Below are 18874 nucleotides of genomic sequence, written 5' to 3' on the forward strand. Positions count from 1 at the left end.
ATAGGAATTATGATCCTTTTATTCTACCTCCCACTTAGAAACTTATTTAATTGTTCCAATAAGATTTACAATGCCATCTGTATTTGAACTTTTTAGATGTTACAAAAATAGATTCTGGCATAAGAGGTCCTGTTGTAGCAGGAGAGAGGGCAAAAAAAAAAAACCAACCCTGCATGCAGAACTTCAATGGCAATTCTAATGCAAATACTTTATGATTTTAAGTGTCTGTCTTGTGATTGCTATCATTTTTATTGTTCATCTTTATAAATGTGTTTTTTTTCCACAAACATTATGGAATGTTTGTGGAAATGGAATCATCGCTACAAAAAGTATCTGTGCTATATAAAACTTAAAGAAGGGGTTTATTTACTTTTTAAGGTGAATTTCCTGTAGAAGAAAGTTTTCTCTAATTAGTCCGTGCATTTTAAATAAAAGACAAACAGATCAGATCATCACAATTTTGCTTTGTACTTGTAAATAACAACTGACCCCCTTTGCAGACCCTTTGTCTAGGAGTGGTAGCTGTCTTTCAAGGCAATGTGATTTCCAAAGACTCATGGTTAGAGAACAAATCAATAGCTAAACGTAAAGTAGAGGTTATTGAGTGAGAAGACATAGCCTGAAAAACTGAAAAATTACATAAGTAGATCTTTCCATCACCTTTTTTTCAAAGTTTGGAGGAAAACAGTTGAGGTTGGATGTGGTAACAAACAAAATTACTCTTGTCAACAGTAGTGCTAGCTAGTATATAGGAATGTATTGCCAAAAGAAGATTTTGAGATGGGAGTATATTGCCTGAAGTTCTGAGATTACAGAGTTGTTTTTATTCCTTATCAATTTACTGCTGCCTTATTACATTGATATATACTTCTGGATACCGCATATTGGCTTGAGCCTGCTGTTCCAAAATCCTCATCTTCTCTTGACTCGTCAAGATCCAGCCTATCCAGAAATCATGACTGTGAATACTTCTGTAGAGAAAATATAGATGCTGAGAGATCTTATGTGATAAGAATATCACGTTAACTGCACCATCTGACAGTCCTCAGAATTACCTTATTATTTTTCTCCCAACTCAGATATCACAAAAGGGAAGGATACTTCTCCCCTTATCTAGATATCAGATAGGAATATCTCAGTCTTGATTTTTGGAAGAGCCAAATCTAATCTAAATTCTGGATTATAACAAACATTGGTCCTTCCCTGTAAAAATGGGAGGACAACAGACATCAATATCAAATTTATTATATGACATGCTGAAGAGGATGTTAGCATAAATATCAATAGACTGTGTTTTTACGTCACTTGACAGTAAGAGGAAATGCTAAAAGCATTAACCATAGAAAGATATGCCATCACTCTAATTTCTGTAAGTTATATAGCTGTGACTTCAATAAAAAACACTCATGTAAAAAAAAGTAAAGTGACAAATTGAAATAATGGAGCAATTTCTTTGGACTCTAAAGTAAACAAGTGCAATTTTTTTTCCCAATCCTCATGTTTCTTCACCAGAATTGCAATTACCTACAACACAGAAAAAGCATTTTCTGCAAAAGTCTTAAGCAGCGAATTTCCAATAGTGGAAATAAAATAAAAGAAGAGAAAGGGATTATTTATTATTTTGCCTGGTGCTGTGAGGTGTTTTTCTGTATCTGCTTGCTTTATGTGCCACTCAAATACATTCTCAAGCAAACATATGTGACACTCTGATAGTGACAAAAGGAACTTTCTTTTTACCTTTTTTGTTCTTCTAAGTTGCAATAAAAATCTGCACTATAAATGACCTTTGAAATAAAACATCTACTTCAATGTTCCATAGCTCTCATAAAATGAACTCTGTAATTAGTTGTTTTTTTTTTTTTTTTTTTCTGGAGGAATGTGTAAAAGGGCACAGTAAGTAGAATTGTACTGCTGCTCTCATACCCATGAGCATCAAAAGTTTAATTCAGTAGCCTAAATTTTCAAAACAGAAAGCAAAGAGAAGCAAAATGTGGCACTCTGTACATGCAGCTCAGCCTTATCTTAGTAAATAGCCAGCTGAAAAGTACCTTCTACAGCTCTTTTATAAGGTTTTAGGCCTTTGCATGACTCTGCTAAATAAATCTACTAACAGGGAAAAAAGTCAGTCCCCTGCTCCCGCCATTAAGAGATATGGTAAAGATTTGTTTAAAGCTGCTTTCATTCAGATACATCTTCTGGAACAGTATGGTCTGCAATACTTGTAATTAGGCAAAATATAAAATCCTGTTGTACACTCCAAGGAGGAACTGAAGTGCCTGAGGTGTGCGGTCTTGGCAGCCTTTTGTCCTTACTAACAGACTGCTTATCTGTAGCCCTGGGGCTACAGATTACAGTTGCGCAGCTGTTCTTGCTGCCTTTTTGCCAGCGGAGCTTTCAGGGAGGTGCAGGCTGTGCACGGGACTAGTACAAAATGTGTAATGCACAGATCTTGCTAGGCACTCCAAGGAAGCCAGGAAGAGACATGCAGATTGAATTAGTACCTGATTCTCTCCAGTGTCATTTTAGAAGTTATATTAATTCTGAAAGTTCGCATTATTATTGCTTCCATTATATGTGTTCTGTTCATAAATGTGGAGCTTTCTGGAAGGTTTTCAATCTTTAAACTTTAGTAAATATGCAAGAGGCGAAATAATATAGATGGTGATATGCAAAGATACATGTAAATATTATATTTGACATAGGCTACCAACACACATTAGCAGAATTGGATTTCTAACAGGATTTGGTTAGAGTGTTTAGAGTTTCATGGGTTAGAGCTTTCTTTGGGTTGATTCTGTGTTTGGTTTTTGTGGTTTTGTTTTGTTTCGCCATAAGCTAATAAAAGAAGTTTCATGCTTTGAAGCACTTCTCCTAAGAAGATACCTTGTGTAACAGGGTAGAATAAACAGTAAATCGTTTGGGTGGTAAAGTACTTGTAACTTCACCTTACTGGGTGCAGCCATCTCTATGCTGGAAAGAGCTCTTGGTAACAGGCCTCTTATGACAACTTGCTACCAACAGTGGTTCTCAGGGCACAGGTGTGTGATGTGGATCTAAATGTTCTGATGCTGGGCAGTTTTTCTTTCTCTTTAAATTACACCTGTATTTCTTTATTTCAAAACTTCTTTTTATGCAAACTGAAGCTTATTTTCAAGTAAATATCCAAGAAAGTTGGAAGAACAAACACGCATAGATGGTTTTGATATGGACATTCCCTAGCTTCTCAGAAATTGGCTTTACAAAGCTGGGGTGTGGGTTGGGGTTGTGGGTTGGTTTTTTTGGGGGGGTGTTGTTTTTTGTTTTGTTTTGTTTTGTTATTTTAATATTATTTCTTAGCATTCCAGATATAATCCACATAGTGGGGTTATCTATAACTGTGGGGGTTTTTGGGGGGGGAATGAGAGTGCATTAAGAGGAAAACACATTTCTCACTGTTTTCACTTTTAATTTAAAACTGGTCTAATTGATGTAACTGGAACCTTTTTATCATTACATAGGAAGATATTTTTTATAGAAGAAAAGGAACCAAACTTTTAATAAAGATTAGTCTAAATGTCACTGCAGTGACAGCACAAAATAAAAGGTGCTACAAGTAGTGGATTTGTGATGCAAGTAGTGTATTATGGGACTAATTTTTAGTTTTCTTCCCAAGAGTTTACTTATCCTGTGAAATGTAAGCATTTCAAACATTTGTGGACGAAGTTTGGGGACAGAAACTCAAACATGAATATTCCATGTCCTAGCTGAGGGATTTTGATCACTATAGACTAAATCTCTGCTTTTGAAGAATAACTCCCAAGAGAGATTGGGATCCACGGGAGAATAGCAAATTAGCTAGTAGTTTCCCCCCCCTTTTTTTTTTGCCCCTATCTCTCTTTTTGATCAGAAATTCCATCCTTGTCAAGAGACATTTTCCTTGACAAAAAACATTTTCCAAGTCAATTTTTTAAATGAAATTGATATGTTTTCAATGGAAAAAAAAAAAAAAAGGCAGGCAACATTGTAAAAATGTTTCTGGAGAGCTATGCCTTTAATGGAACTCTTATTTTTAAATCCAGGAATGATTAGATTGTTAAAAGCAGTGAAATTCTCCAAATCATTTCATATGTAATAAATATAAATATAGCATTCTCTATACATAAGGACATACATTGAAATTCTGAGTCTAATGAAGTCAGTGGAAATAATTTCTACATATTTTTCCATACAGCCAAGATTTCATCCTCTTATAATCTTCCTTATGGGCAAAGAGGAAGCACACCTGTATGTAACTAAAGCCAAGAATTTATTGTTAGTATAATTTAAATCTTAAGTTTAATCATTATTAGTCCAGTTGTCATTGTTACAGAAAGAGAAAGAAAAACAATGCAGTTAAAATTGTTAAACACACGTCTTAGCTTCTGCCCTATCTCCTGGAGCTATGCTCACCTTCCCACTGCTTCTCTGGGTCCTGAGGTCAGAGGTTTCACGCTGGTGCTGAGAAGGAGTATGTTTTATGGGGATCCTTAGTATCTGGAGCCCTTTACTGGAAGGAGTATGATGCTAACGTTGATCATTGTTGCTTCTTTGGTCTAGGATCCACTTTGGTTTCTTTTTTAGACGTTTGGTAGCACACTTTCATACTTTTCTGCTTCTTACTGTCGTAACAGGACTGTGGTTCCCTACGCGGTGTCTTTGTGTTAGTGATAAATACCTTGTTCTTCACAGAGTAACTGCTTGTTGCTGCTGTCTATAAAAAACTGCAGTTGTATCAGACAAAGATAAACAAAGTAGAACAACCTAGCCATTTATACCTCGTCAATTAGAGAAAATGCTGTCACAGCTAAACCAAGTAAAATGAAGCTGCAGACAGGTCAAGAAAAGTTCACACAGAGCAGGACTACCAAACCTCAGTGCTGAGGCCTTGCAGACTCAGTACAATACTTATGTCCCATTACTAGCAGTGGCAATGCTGTGCTACAGGATTACAATCCTTAATGATAAGGATAACGTGCCATAATTGGTTTGAGATGGGACTATCCTGACAGTCTGCTGCAACACGTTTTCTGCGGTGCCAGGAGAAATGACTGGTCAACCAAGGATGAGTTTAGGACACCTAACAGCCAATACAGTGCACAGATCCTAGGGATACTCCGTGTTGTAAGGACTAGTTTTTAGGAAATTGCAAAGACCTAGTACATTACACAAAAATGGATAACAGACATGGAGCCGAGCCAATAATGCTTTCCTTGCCTCTGACCGCCCTAAGGAGTTCAACAGTCACCTTCCAATTACTAGCGGATTGGACACAATTTTCAAAAAACCACAAAGTGACTATGGACCCTGAGGCTTGCAGACTCTTCCAGAAGAACTTGAATCTTGCAGTGCTGAAGAGTAAGTCAAAAGTGGCCGAAACATTTAGAAGTTTGATTAATTAACACTTACAATCTTGATCCTTTTCCAGGTGAAAGACCACTCAGTAGCGGCTTGTCTTGTAATTGAAATGAAGTAACAGTTGCCATCCCTCGGGGTGAAGGATGCCAAAGGCAAAAGCAATTAAATCTCTGTTACATTATACCTGTTGGCAAAACTGATAATTCACAGGTAGCTTGCTACATGCCGCTTGATAAAAAAGGTGCACAACACTTAGAAACCTGGGCAATTAAATTGACAGGGCAATAGCTCCATTCAAGTATTCTGTCTGAGGATGAGAAGTTTCATTAAATCACTGTTACGTATAGTGCTACAACCGTGGGAAAAGCATGTGAGTTGCTGAAACTATTGTATGTAACAATATGCAGGCATTTGTCTGTAAAAACATTTACATTCAGCAGTTCAGGGAAAATTTAGGTTTGTTGGATTTATATAACCATTTTTATTTTGTCAGGTAAAAAATCCCTTTGGATTTGACATGTAACTGTGGCTTCTGTACTGGTGAGTTGAAATTTTGTCTGTTCATATCTTGCAGTAGATACTATGGTATTTGTAATGGGGAATGCAACCTATTAATTATTTATCACCAGGTTTTGTTATGCACGAGCTTGTCTGCTTTTACAGCCTGGTATGTTACATACTTAACCTAAATGACTAAGACATTTAGCAAACAAACTTTTGTTCTCTTTCTTTGTTTTCTTCAGATCTCAACACATTGGAAAAATTGACTGGCATAGTATAACACTATTCGAAATAAATTTAACAGAGATAATATGCACACTTATTACATTATTAAGTACTGTTCACAAATAACAACTGATATTAAATATAATAATAATTGCATTTATTTACAGTACCTGGTACTTTCTTATAACCTCTAGGAAGGAACCCTAGTGTTTCCTTGACTTCTATACAGCTTCTGGTGACAGTAGATACTCTTATCTGTCAGGGAAAATGATGGTCACAATTTTATAGGGATATTATATCCTGACAATAACAATATCCATTTTCTAATATACATAAATGAAGGCATGAGGGAAAAGGAGGTCTTGCAGAATTAATATGGCTTTTTTTTTTTCATAACGATCTTTTTTTAAGTACTTTCACATTACTTGGTACTTTCACATTTTATAGATCTTTATTATAATATTTTTCAACCCAAATATAATCCTAAATAATCTCTGCTCCAAAACCTCTTCTATTTTTTACATAAGAAAACCTATTTTTCAGAATTTCCTTCAACAGTGGCTGCTTACCCTCTATGAGATAAGCAGCACTGCTCAAGCCTGCCTCTAGAAAAACAGAGCATCGGAAGCCTGAAGTACCTTCTGAATGAGTTTTTCTAGAAAAACAGCTTCTAGAAAATTCTCTTATCCAAAGGTTCCAAGAAAAATAAAGCAATAGAAATATAACATCAGGTAAGTTATAACAGATTTGACAGTAGGATGGATTGAAGAAGACATCTCCAGTGTAGTACAGAGTGGATGGCCAGTGTGAGGGAGTGTAAGCTCTGATTTTACCCCTTCCCCATTTATTCCCTTTGAGAATTTAGAATGCCATTGATATCTTGCCTATCAGTAGGAAGTTTTAAATCTATTAGCAGTTGTAGTTTTCTTTTTTTTTTTTTTTTTTGCTTTCTACCCTTGAGCAGACAGAAAGTGATTTTTGTTTATATTTATTTAATGATATGCAGCAAAACTATGTCAAAGTGTGTTTTCTACATTATATCCTCAGGGCAGCAAGATTGCTGGTTGTTTTGGGCTCCAGTGCTAATGAGTTATATTGCCACAGATGTGACACTGACTAGCTTTTGATAGGAATGCTTTATCCTAAGAGTCTACTGTCTGAAGTGAAAATTCAGTACTGGGTATGGAAAAATATAACATTGGTTTCCTTGACAATAATAAGCTGATAAAATTCTAAAATCAATATTCAGATTGACGTAGTGTCTGTTGCCAAACCAAGATCAAAATTGAAAATTTAGAACTGACCTATTTTTCATGTTGTAAGATTTATGTTAGAATGGCCTGAAGCATTTTCTTTCCAGATTCAGATTACTATCAACTAGATATGCATTTAGCAACATGTAACATGAAGGAACTGATGATTCATTGCCAGAATCCAATGAAATAAAGTAACTTTGTCTCCTGGAAATATCCAGCTAATATTTTCTTAGCTTACATAATGCATCATTAAACTCTTACAAAGTCAGCTGATGGGAATTCAGATTCCGAAGAATGTATGATTATCAGACACTTGAAATGGTACTTCTCAGACAGAATCTGGTGATATTCAGGGTAAGTTCTTGGCAAGCATTTTACTTCCCCTTTTTTCAGTTCGGATTTCAGAAAACGGGCAGGTATTTATGGCTTCTCTACATTTTGCGGGGGGGGTGTGCAGACAATTTACTGGGGTTGGGTTAAAAAAAAAGAAAAATAGTAGAAAAAAGTTTCTGTAGAACAGATATGCAGCAAGGTCTAGAGAAGGGTTTTTGGCTAGTTAAAAGCCAAGTGTATTTGCACTTCAATGTATTTCCCTTTTTTCTGTCCTTTCACCTCTTTCTACTGGAAAAATTTCACTGCTTAAAAAAGAAAAAAACCCATCCCTTGGACATTTCTGTGGTATTTATGGGTGGTCTAAGCCAGAAAGAAAATTTAGTGGCTTTGAGATCTCCAAGTCCTTAACCTTTTCAAGATTGAGAAGAAAGCAGTAATGAATGAGCTTTAATTGTAGCCTACAACTTACTGTAGCCATCTCTATCCGAAAAGTTACAGTGGTAGCTATCTAATGCTGTTATGCTTAAGATTCTGTCAACACTGGCATTATAAATCCTGTTCAACTGCTCTTTGGAACTTGGCCATAAAAGACGTGCTTCAAATTGAACCTTGCTGTGTGTCGCTTTAGACTAACAGGTTTTCCCTTTTCTTCATACATATTTTAAGTTAAATGGATTTTCAGTAAAAAAGAATAAAAGAAAGCTATACTTAAGAAAATAGGAGTTCTCATGGTAGTTCATTTATTTTGTCTTTATTGCCCAGCCACTAAAGAAGAAATAGATGAGATAAAAGCATTAATTTTATTTCTTTCATATCCTGTTTCTCACTCATATGTGTTATCACTACCATCATTCAGACATGCAGTATCTCTCATTCTCTTCCCTACCTCCTGTTTCATCTGTATTTTTAGTTTGTTTCATTTTTTCCTCGCTTTCTCAAGTCTTTCTAGGGTTTTCCATATAGCTTCCTGGTTATATTCAGTTACAGTTATATTGTTGTCATAATGGAAAGCCTATGACAGATGTAACTGCTGCAACCCCCTCTTCCTTTCTATCCTATGTTTCTTTATTCCTTCAGTATTTCTCACTTAATCTGACTTTTACATTCTCACCTTTCAATTTTTCATTATCATTGCTGCTGATCAAAACATGAATGAAAAATGCTGATGTCTTCAAATATATATCCATCCGTTTATCTATCTATCTATCTATCTATCTATCTATCTATCTATCCTTGTGAGATGTAGTTTAGCAGTGATTGAAACAAAACATTTCCTGTCTGTTTTTTTAATTTCTTGGAGTGTTTCCTCCCATTTATGATACACCATCTTTTTCTGTACAGGTCTAGTTCTGCACTGGAAGAAGCCAAAACATCTCAGATTACAAGCATTAATAACTTCTTTTCCTCATTTCTCCCAATAAAAGACCCTGCTCTCAAAGAGGCTCCAGCATACTTTTAAGAGCCTTTCCGAAAGATACCATTACAGTCTGATGGAACACATATCACAGTGGGAAACACTTAAAAGGGGAAAATGTATAAAATATTTTAGCAGAAAATACAGAAATAAAACTGTAAAATTAAAATGACAATATAAAATATATTTGTAGGTGAGATGAAATTTTTGGTTAGGTCATGATACAGTGAAAAACACCATAACACAAATTGCTTTTGTCTAAGAATCCTTATATTTGACACAGGAATTATAAGAAAAGGAGCATCAAATCTGAGACTTTCTTTAGACAAATTGATTACAGAATCACAGAATGGTAAGGGTTGGAAGGGACCTTTAGAGATTATCTAGTCCAACCCCCATGCCAAAGCAGGTTCACCTAGAGCAGGCTGGACAGGAACACATTCAGGCAGGTTTTGAAGATCTCCAGAGAAGGAGAGTACACAACCTCTGTGCAGCCTGGTCCAGTGCTCTATCACTCTCAAAGTAAAGAAGTTTTTCGTTATGTTCAGATGGAATTTCCTGTGTTCTAGCTTGTGTCCATTGCCCCTTGTCCTGTTGCTGGGCACAACTGAAAACAGTCTGATCCCATCCTCTTGACACCTGTCCTTTAGATATTTATAAGTATGGATGAGATCCTCTCTCAGTCTTCTCTTCTCCACACTAAATAGACCCATGTCTCTCAGCTTTTCCTTATAAGAGAGGTGCTCCATTCCCTTGATCATCTTGGTAGCCCTCCACTGGACTCTCTCCAGTAGTTCCTGGTCCTTCTTGAACTGGGGAGCCTAGAACTGGACACAATACTCCAGATGTGGCTTCACCAGGGCAGAATAGAGGGGGAGGATGACCTCCCTCGACCTGCTGGCCATGCTCTTTTTAATGCATTCCAGGAGACCTTTAGCCTTCTTTGCCACAAGAACACATTGCTGGCTCATGGTCAACTTGTTGTCCACTAGGACTCTCAGGTCCCTCTCTGGAAAGAGCTACTTTCCAGCAGGTAAACCTGTACTGGTGCATGGGATTATTCCTCCCTAGGTGCAGGACCCTACACTTGCCCTTGTTGAATTTCATTAGGTTCCTCTCCGCCCAACTCTCTAGCCTGTCCAGGTCTCGCTGAATGGCAGCAAAGCCTTCTGGTGTGTCAGCCACTCTTCTCACTTTTGTATCATCAGCAAACTTGCTGAGGGTACGCTCTGTCCCCTCATCCAGGTCGTTGATGAGTATGTTGAAGAAGACTGGACCCAGTACTGACCCCTGGAGAACACTGTTAGTTTCAGGCCTCCAGCTGGACTCTGCGCCACTGATAACAACCCTCTGAGCTCTGCCATTCAGCCAGTTCTCAATCCACCTCACTGCCCACTCATCTAACCCACACTTCCTAAGCTTACCTATGAGAATGTTATGGGAAACAGTGTCAAAAGCCTTGCTGAAGTCGAGGTAGACAATATCCACTGCTCTCTCCTCATCTACCCAGTTGGTCAGGCCATCATAGAAGGCTATCGGATTGGTTAATCATGATTTTTCTTTGGTGAATGCACGTTGACCACTTCTGATAACCTTCTTTTCCTCCACATGCTTAGAAATGGCACCCAGAATGAGCTGTTCCATCACCTCTTGAGGGATGGAAGTGAGGCTGACTGCCCTGTAGTTTCCTGGGTCGTCCTTCTTGCCCTTTTTGAAGACTGGAGTGACATTGGCTTTCCTCCTGTCCTAGGGCACCTCTCCTATTCGCCATGACCCTTTAAAGATGGTGGAGAGTGGCTTTACAATAACGTCTGCCAGCTCCTTCAGCATTTGTGGCTGCATCCCATCAGGGCCCATGGATTTGTAGCTGCTGAGCTAAATGATCTTTAACCTGATCATCCTCAACCAAGGGAAAGTCTTCCTTTCTCCAGACTCTCTCTCTTAACTCTAGAGTCTGGGATTCCTGAGGTTCAGCTTTACCAAAGAAGGCATTCAGTAACTCTGCCTTCTCTGCATCCTCCGTCACCAGGGCACCCACCTCATTTAGGAGTGGGCCCACATTTTTGCGAGTCTTCCAAGGAAACTAACAGTGTGCACTAGCACTGAAACCTTTCATACCTTTTGTGTGTTGTAGAGAGAAAACATGTAAATACAGAAATATGTCCAGAGTGGCAATGCTTGTGTATTACAGTATTAGCACTGTGATATCACAGAAGTCTTTGGGACCCATCAGTGAATTTTATTGACCATAAATTAATTGCTTCCACAACTGGGAAGGGAGAGGAAGAGTAGAGAATTAAAAAAAAAAAAAGAATCTCAAGCTCTGTAATCTTGGAAATATGTCAATACTTAAGAAAATACAGGGAAAAAGTACTACATTGAGTTGAGCCCTCTTCACTAACTACAAGCATTTGAACAACTTCATAATGTATAATATTGTTGTCAATAAAAATAATTTTAAGAAATTCTAATATTCTAAAATGCTTTGTTTATTCTTCGAATCCAAGTATTATACTCACTGTATTAATATTCAGGGTTTTGTGAGAATGTATTACATGGAAATCCAATCCTACCAATGATTTTCATAGTGGTCAGTTGTTATTTTTCCACCTGTGTTTATAAAAGATAAAAAGTTGAAGTTATTTACATTTACATCTGTCATCTACAGTGTATTATCCTTGTTGCTTTGCCATGTAACTACAATAGATGAATAACTGCTAGAGATTAATATTTAATCTGAAAAGTTTTTCACTTTCTTACAATTATACCTGTAAAGTGTAGTAATTCTGACTGCGGACAGGACTAGTTACTAACCTGATTTTTCAGAAAGTAAATTTATTTAAAATATTTCCCTAAGTGAACTTTATTTCAGTGGTCGTAAACTTGGTATCTGTGGTACACCCAATGCATTTTGCTAACCAAAAGCTCCAGTTCTAGTGTCAATTGTTAGTAACAGTATAGTAGAATATCACCACAAATTAATACTATCTGTCAACAAGATAAGTATCAAGCTGGTTTTTCAAACAGGTCAGATTTTCTCTCATTAAAGTATGTGCAGAGAATAAGGTTTCTGAAAATGAAATGAAGAGGCCAATCTCAATAATGCAGTTATCTGTACATCATGAATAAAAATGGCAGAACAGGATTCTGCCCCCAGGAAATAACATAATAGTATAATTAAAATCATGCACTGTCTGCCTCTATAGATTTTTCCCCTTTTTTAAAAAGAAAACAAACAACTATTGCTTAGAACTGTCACAATGCCTTTCTGTTTAATAAAGGTCAGTTGTGTACCGGTCCTCTTTCTTATGGCTATTGGATGGCCTCTAAAAGGTTACATTTGGTTTCTTTCCAATTTTGTCTGAAAACAGGAGAAAGCTGCCTATTGGCAACCAAATGTCTTATCTACTGTTCTGCTTTATCAGAGGAGTGGTTTTTCGCAGTTGTAATGATGTAAAGAGATACTGCAGCTAGGATGACCAGATGTCTTCCTGTCAACATGTGCACTTGGTCCCATGCTGGCAAATGCTTCATGAAAGGGCTATAAGTAGGACAGAATCACAGAATCACATAGAATCTTCATGGCTGGAAAGGGAAAACAGAATCACAGAATCACATAGAATCTTCATGGCTGGAAAGGGAAAGGACCTCTGAGATCACTGAGTCCAACCATACACACAAAAAAGAACCCCACAATCTCGGCCACTAGAGCATGCCCTGAAGCACCACATCTACATGTTTCTTAAAGACCTCCAGGGATGGTGACTCAGCTACCTCCCTGGGCAGGTTGTTCCAGGACATTTGGTCCAGGACCATTCCAGGTCTGGACCAGCTGTCCGTGTGCATAAGAGTTTTCTTTTTACTGGCTCTATTCTATTTAATCTAATACTCAAGATTCAGATAATGAAAGTAACAATAACTTTGTCTTGGGAACTTTAATCCATGCCTGCTACGATGTGGGTAACTCATTTGCCCTGTGACACTGGTTTTAAACAGACTAACAGGCACAAAGATGAAGTCCTTGCGCTTGAGATCCAAGCCAAGAACTCTTAAGTCATCCTTGTCTTCTATACTTGAAAAAACATTTGAGTTTTGCTTCTTTAAGTTAGGGCTAGGATGAAGCCCTAAGGTTGTTATATGGTGTTGTGCTGAATGTTGTTTCTGGTAATAAAATATATTGAACTTTCCCATGATACTTCAGTATCACTATACTACCTTAAATAAATACATAATGCGAAGAAAATAATTCTGATTTTACCGAGAACCTGGTAATAGTTAGAAAAGATCAAATATGGCTCCTTTAGGCTGGCTGCTTATGTGGGTGAAAATAGCTTCTGTCTCCACGTGGTGATAGAAAGCAAAAAAAAAAAATAAAGCACTTGGAGAAAGAAGCAGATTTCATCAGACTTCTGCACTTGTCCCACAGGGACAAACCAGAATAGAAGAGAAAAGGATGTAATATTCTTATCACGAGGCTGTGTTGTGCATGTCTTTGAAATGTGAAGGAGCTTTCTGCTTATTTGAAGTGAAAATGTTGCCAAAATGGATACTGTCAAATTAATTAAGTACATTATTTGCCAGCATTGATTCCCAGACAGACACCTTCAAATTTTATGTAAAGGAGGGAAATTGCCAAGGTCTCAAAACATTTTTCTTCTTAACCTCATAAGCAATTTTCATCTCATGTCATATGTTTTTTAACTACAGTTTGCCATTTCATGGAAGAAATGAATAGTGATATCATGCATCATTAACTATGTGGCTGAAGTTAAAGCCCCAGACATATTGAGCCAAATTAATTTTTAGTGTAGAACTACCGACTCCAGTGTGTTACTTCTTGAGCCAGCAGAGGCTGAAGTCACAGAGAAAGTACTGATTTTAGATCCCCTAAGGATGGTGCATCTCATGTAATTCAACTGTTGTCACCTGCTGATTCATCAGAAATGGTTTTCAGGGATTTCAGCCTTTCTTGCCAGAAGACAGTTTTTAATGTAGTGGTAGTAACATGTCTAGGCATTTAGAATATACCCAGCACCATATTACCTTAATGCTTGAATTAAATCATGCTCAGCTCTGCAGCTAAAAATTATGCTAATACTGGGCAAAATGCTTTTGCGGTTTTTTAAAAAATACTCATGTTCCTATTCTGAAATTTAAGGATGTCCTGCCAAATGACAATGAATCTTCAAAATACTTTGGATTTATCAGTTACAATTTTTCTGCTGTTCTTTGAAACTTATATTTTAAATTACAAACCTAAACCTGACTTGTTAAGTCATTGTTGGTTGAATCACGGTATTTATCACTGAGTTGAGTCAGGTGAATAAAATTATCTGGAGATTCCATAATTCCTGACTTTTCAATAAAATATCTTCAGACTATTGAGGCTATGTGTGCAAACCAGCTCCTGTGAATCATTCATTTGCCTTATGTTTATAGTGCAGAGAACCAGGGGAACTGGGTTGAATCATTTATGTGTGACCCTCGTTTCATTTTTCTTTTTCGCTGGACCCATTATTACTCACTTCTATAAATTAGCTTAGGGTACGGTTCTCAAGTGACTTCTTTTATTTGAACAAAACTCCTTTAAACTCCTTGATACTCATTGATGAAATATCTAACTCTATGCTATAATGTCCTTGATTTTAATGATACATTAATTGCACTTTTGTGTTAATTATACCTCTATTATACCTCTCCATACTTTCTCCTTATTATCTTGTTATCTGCTTAAGTCACAGCTAATGTTAAGATAAGTTCCCAAGGCGTCAATTGGAAAAAAAACCCTCTAAAGCCAATTTCAGGAGTCCCAGACTTTCACTCAATGAGTTTTTAGCATTTTATAAGAAATTTGTATTTATTAATTTAATAATTAAATATAAAGATTAAAATCTAAGCAAATACAAACTACAACTTAAATGAAATTTGACTTAATTGAAATAAAACGTTTCAGTATTATTGAAATAAAAGTATAAATGGTTCAGTGTTTTTTCTCATAAAGTGTTACCCTTACTATGGAACTTTCTGATAAACTTCACTGGTTGCATCATTGGTAATATAGGTATTAAATTTATTTTCAATTATTAAGTTAATATTCAAGTCTTACACTAAAGATTATGAAATATTTCATTCAAATATTATTATAAGGGAACAGAATTAAATGTATGTTTAATTAAATTCTAGCTTCTTCCTATTTATTAAGCTGTTTGAAAGATTATTAACTCCATTGTTGCTATTCCTATAACTTTATTTAGGTTTTCCTATTCAGAGATTAAAGTATTTTAAATGCTTATACACACTACCGTACTGTTAAATGCTGTGTTAATTAGAACAAAATGAATTAACTGCAGGCACCTACATTTGTGTCAATAAATTGCAAAAACCAAGAACAATAAGTGTTTTGTTAAAAATGCGTGCAATGTTACTCTCATCAGTATTATGTTGTACTTGTCATCTGATAGCACCCACAACATCTCTTTTTTTCAAGCCCCAAGCAAAGGTTCAGTACTTACACAGAAGAGCCTACAATCAAAAGCAAATTTGAACAATCCCAAGCAATGGGGTGAGAATAGCTTGAGATGTAGAAGGGAAGTGAGATGACATTGTCTCCCAGCTCCCCAGCCTATACATAAATCCTATTCACATGTATTTTCCAAACTGAAGTAGGAGTTACCTCCTGGGTCATGGGTGTTTGAAAAAAAAAACAATTAATGGAATTAGACAAAGATGAATGCAGGGCAAGCTGGGGATTTTGATCAATTTGTAAATGTTGTGAATGCAAGGACAAAGAATAAGGAAAAAAGAACAACTTTTAAAGAATAACAAACTGATGCTTTCTTAATTAACTCCTAGAAAGAACTTTTGGTTGACTGATGTGTATTTTGCACAGTGGTGATGGCACACTGAAATTGTACTTTGGGGGCCTTAAAATTTGATAGCCTTTATGCCACTTGCATGTTTTGGGATTATATGAGAATATGAAGTTATAATGGGACCTTGGGCAGTGGGGCATGCAGTACCTTTGCTTCTCTGTATCTCCCATCAACGGTTAGTCCCTTCCTTACAGACCTTAGAGCTGCTGGTGTCACACATCCTTCACATCTTCTGTGTGTCTTCCATGTGCCCCATTGCTTTCCCAGAGGAACCCAGACTAACTACCAACAGAAAAATGAAGCAGAGACTCCATAAATGTAATTGAGATTTTAATTGGCCAGAGAAAAGCCTGAGCAAGGTGACAAGTGTGTTCTTAATGTAGTTGAAAGGGTTAGGTTGTGGAAGCTCTAATACTCGTGCCCTATTGATTTTGCAGTTGTTGATGACATATATGCATCTTTGCTGAAAGCATACTTACCAGTATTTAATTGGATTCTTTCCTTACTTCTTATAAAGGGAAATGTCTGCAAATAGCCACAGCATAAAAGCTGAAGTTGTCAGCTATTTAACCAAATCCAGCTAATCATAGAATCATAGGATCGTTTGGGTTGGAAGAGCCTGATTTTAATAACGGACTTCTGTATAAGAACATCTAAGGACAGATTGGGTTCAAAACTATGAAAGCACAAATACCATGTTTTCAAACCAAATCTAATCTTATGGAATTGCTCATGTCATGTGAATATTCAAGTGCCAGTAAATAATGCTTATGGCAATTTTTGTATCTACCTGTTTTTATGACATAGTTGTGTTGTTAGGCATTTACAGCAGGTGTAAAAAAAAAAATGCCAAAGGACAATTTTAAAGCACAAAACAAATCTGTAAGCATAAAATATTTACATAGTGGACCCAGTAAAATATTTCTGAAAGGATATGTATAAATATTTATATCTTTGGAACTTGTTTCCTTTTCTTAGGGTAGAAACGATTAAAAATGCATATTAATAACACTCAAAATCCAAGTACAGCCTAGGTAGATCTGTGTAGGTGAGGCATAGAGTCCAGGTATATATTAACCTTAGCAGTATTTAATATGAAAAGAGATTGCAGACTAATTTCTTTATATGTTTTTTTAATTCTCCTTTCTGGTGCTTTTCCTTGTCTGTTCCTCACACCTACCCGCAGACAACAATTTAACTGGTATCTCACTGGAAAGAGAAGAGACTGAGGGTAGGCAGGAACCAACATCCTCCTGCCCCATTCCTCCTTCCCACAGCCACAATTTAGGTAAAAGAGGCTCAGCTAGAAAAATAGGCTTGTCATCACATAATCATTGGAAACTGAATGAGTTTTCATAATGAAGAAATTGCTTTTTCTTTCTCACGTGCTGATTTTCTTTCAGTCTTGCTGATTTACTTTTATGCATCTCTCATCTAAATGCCATAATAGATTTTCTTTTACTGTGAAGCTGTATTGTTAACTTTGGAGAGGAAAGGAATCCCTCTTTTCTAATTGATGCTGTAAAATACAGTAAACGGGATGATGAATTAAACTTTCTGTGTGAAAGAAAGATCTTCTTTATGAATAATGCATTAGGCTTTGTTTAAACCATATAGATTTTATTTGCTTTTTATTAACTTACTACATTTGACACTGCTTTTGCATTTCCCCACCCCTTCTCCCTCTGGGAATGTCTTCTAATAAGGCATTTCATAAAATCTATAATTTCTTTTTTTTATCTTAAGTAGCTCTAGATGCAAGGAAAACACTTTGTAGAAGCTGTATGTTTACATCCCTTTGGTGGGAACTGCTTGCTAGGGAACATTTTAAATTCATTTGTATCTATATCAAAGATCACCTTATTTTTAAAACTTCAGGCCTAACTTGCAAAACTTATTACTGAGCATCATATTTGCCATTTTTGGGACCCCTCGAGTTTTTTTGGTACGTATGGTCAATTATGCACACAAGTGTAATAAAAGGGGTATTGGAGGGGTAGGGGGACGGGAGGCTATCCCTTGTCACACATGCACCTATGACAATAGCTATTGTTATTTACTATTTTTTGTCCAGTATTACTTTTGTGTACTTGTGGTCTTTGACTCTATTGAGCTACGGTTGTTAGACCTGTCTGTGCATTTGTCTGTTACTGTCCCTATCTGTTGTGAAGATGGGATATGCTCCTTCCATTTTACAGACAGAATTTTTTATGAAGGTCATGGAGGTATGTGGTTGAGCCAGGAACTAAAATCTTTCTCAGACGTTTCCAAATCTGCACTGATGGCAGAACCACCTTAGTTTAGGTATGTGAACAATGCATGGTATGATATATAGTAAAAATATATGGTAGCTATATGAACCGTAGGAGGCTTCCTTCTGTTCAAGTCATACAACTTACTGCTTGGAAGAAGCCAACCTACTGCCTGTCAAATGGGTATCAAGTTTAGGAAGACTCACTCTGCTTTCAAAGTGTTCCTGCCTCTTAGACTATGATTCTCTTTATCAGTGTCCCAGTCCTTCTGGCTTTGTCCATCAGAGCATTCTTCCTTTAGCAGCTATAGTCTACCTGACCTCTTCAGTCATCCCTGAATAAAGAGAACCCAAAAGTCCCAGTGATGGCCATTGAACCTACTATAACTGTTTAGTGATGTTTCAGACATTTTCTATTAAATGGTAATATACAGAACTGATCATGTGTTCATCTACTCTGTTAAATACCAATTAAATAGTTATATGGCTAAGCTAGTTTGTTTGATTTCCTTGATATCTGGATATTTCCATGGGTTCTTCACCAAATATTTTCACCACTAGGCCTAGAATGAAGAAATTAATGTGATAAATATAGAAATAAACCCAACACGATTTAATGAGAGAAGCAACAAAATCAAATCCCTGGGTC

The sequence above is a fragment of the Numenius arquata genome, chromosome 1 (assembly GCF_964106895.1).
Source record: "Numenius arquata chromosome 1, bNumArq3.hap1.1, whole genome shotgun sequence".
In the NCBI taxonomy this organism is placed as follows: Eukaryota; Metazoa; Chordata; class Aves; order Charadriiformes; family Scolopacidae; genus Numenius; species Numenius arquata.